The 2,472-nt window shown below is 30.7% G+C and overlaps 1 pseudogene; it reads left to right on the forward strand.

The window, feature by feature from the left end:
- The first annotated feature begins 471 nt into the window (after positions 1-471).
- On the forward strand, positions 472-1,763 carry LOC149241257 (uncharacterized; annotated as a pseudogene).
- Positions 1,764-2,472: the final 709 nt, after the last annotated feature.

Raw genomic sequence — 2,472 nt, forward strand, 5'->3', positions numbered from 1 at the left:
AATTAAAAATATAAGAAGCGCATAACTACTTTGGAGATAAATCTCAACCATTGATTTGTGAATACTACCAATAGTTTATTTATTAATATATATAATAAATAAATAAATATATATATATATATATAGTGAATTCTATATATATATATTAAATATGATTTTTTATAAAATTTATTTATTTATTTATAAAATTTGTACTAATTTGGGGTACTCTGAAGTAACCAGAGAAAGAAATTAACGATGGGTCCACCGCTAGATGTCGGTACTGGGGATTGGTTGTTAAACTTATGAAGTCAAATGCTGGAATTTTTTTATAAAGTTAAATAATACAGTAACAGTAGATCTGTGTCCACATTTCAGGCCTAATACCGTACACATATGCATTCCAAGTTTAAATTGCGTTCTGAGTTGGGAGAGCTGAGACCTATTTCTAGTTCTTCGTGCCAGCATTTACAAAGAGAAGATCTGGTCAGCATGGGCAGTGAGATCTCTGAGTCCGGATGGACAATGTATCTGGATCAATCTCTAGATAGTTGGGCACATGACAATGTAACCAACCAGTTTGATACTGAGCAGCTCCAAAATAAAGAGTTTCAGTATGTAGAGAATGCTGAAGGATACCCAACTTATGATTATCCAGCTTCGAGCATTACAGGCAACGAGGAGGACTCTTCCATGGCTTTGGATGCTTCGTCTCGTCCTCAAAAGCTGCCTCTACCTCTGCATGCGGAGGATATTAAGTTTGAGTAGGACCAGCAGGCTGTTGGGTCGTATTCCTTAGTTTCTAAAAGAAAACGAGGTGCTTGTGATAAAAATGAGCATTTATAGTGCATGGCATCTGGTTCCTCCATGAATGTGAATTTCACAAGGAGAAATGTCTGAAAGGTGGGAAAAAAGGAGGATGACTATGAGCTTTCTCTATTTCTCCCGGACACAGCAAGCTCTCCTATCCACAGATAAGAGGTATATATTATGTTTTTCATATATTTGTTTGCGTCATGAAACATAAAAATAATGTTAAGATATTTTTCAAAAAGACAACATTAATTTTAGAGATAAATAGGTGGAGTAGTGGGACAGATTGTTGTCATTTTCTTTTTATCTAGATTAGATTCTCAGAGTTATAACATATTTTCTACATGAAAGCCTCTGGTAATATTGATTATATAACCATATTAATTATATAATCAAATTACCTGCTCGACTTCTTGGTAGCAAGAGCATGAAGGTGTTTTTTCTGGTTTTTTTTTTAATTCAGAGAAAATAGATAATACAGACAGATATTTGTAGTAGACAGTGATTTTAGTATATGTTGAAAATAAATCCAAATATATATGCGTATAAGATAAGAAAATAGACAATACAGACAGATATCTATAGTAGACAATGATTTTAGTATATGTTGAAAATAAATCCAAATATATATGGATATAAGATAAAAAGGGTTTAAAATAGTTCGTCAAAATGCTAGGCACTTCTTTGGCATCAGAAGAATATACATTTTGCTGGAATAATCTCAATAATGCATTTCCTCTGAAGTCATTGTACTTGTTTTTTTGGGTTAGCTCATAATCTGTTCTGGTCTCATTTAATTTAGGCCACCCACCTGATATATACATATTTTAATGTAGCAGGGTGGCTTTCTGGAAAGCGAAGTGAATATGGAACAAAAGCTGCAGCTACGACCAGTCGAAAGCCTTGATTATAGCCTGGATGATAATGAGGTGAAAAATTCCAAAATCTTGTTGAACTAAACTTAATTTTATCGTGGATTTTGGAAGATAACCGATAGGAAAGGAAAAAAGTATATATTTATTTATCAAATTTCAAAATATTTTAGAAATCCTCAATCGAAACATAACAATAAAGTTCAAATATGTGGTTTTTTATCTCATCCTATGACTTGTAAAGTTTAAATATGTGGTTTTTTATCTCATCCGGTGACTGATAACATGGTACAATGATTGTATTATTTGTGAGTAGCAAGGCTGTATGATACTGAAATCAGAGCTTCGATGGTAAAGGATTATATTTTTAATCTGGGTATTGGTTTATTATATATATATATATATATATATATATATATATAATTGCATATATATATATATATATATATATATATATATAATTGCATATATATATATATATATATATATATATATATATCACAGCCTTTCCTTTGCATTCACGATGTTAAGTCCTCTGAATTAATATGTATTGGCGAGTACAGGAGGTTAATACGCGTTTCGATTACCCGATGGAGCCAAGGTAAGTCATTTAGATACAAATTTTTAATAAGTGTTTTTTTATTGTTTTTATAATGGATTAGTTAGTACAAATGTGGTCATGTTATTCTTTATCTCTATATTTTATATCTAGATTATTTGGAATTTTACTATAAATTTTTTGTTTTTTTAAATGATTAAATGGTTTACACAATGATATATTCTCTAGACAGATTACTTCAAAATTCAT

The sequence above is a fragment of the Pinus tabuliformis genome, chromosome 8, assembly GCF_031772625.1.
Source record: "Pinus tabuliformis cultivar Carrire ecotype Pingquan chromosome 8, CPIR1, whole genome shotgun sequence".
NCBI lineage: Eukaryota > Viridiplantae > Streptophyta > Pinopsida > Pinales > Pinaceae > Pinus > Pinus tabuliformis.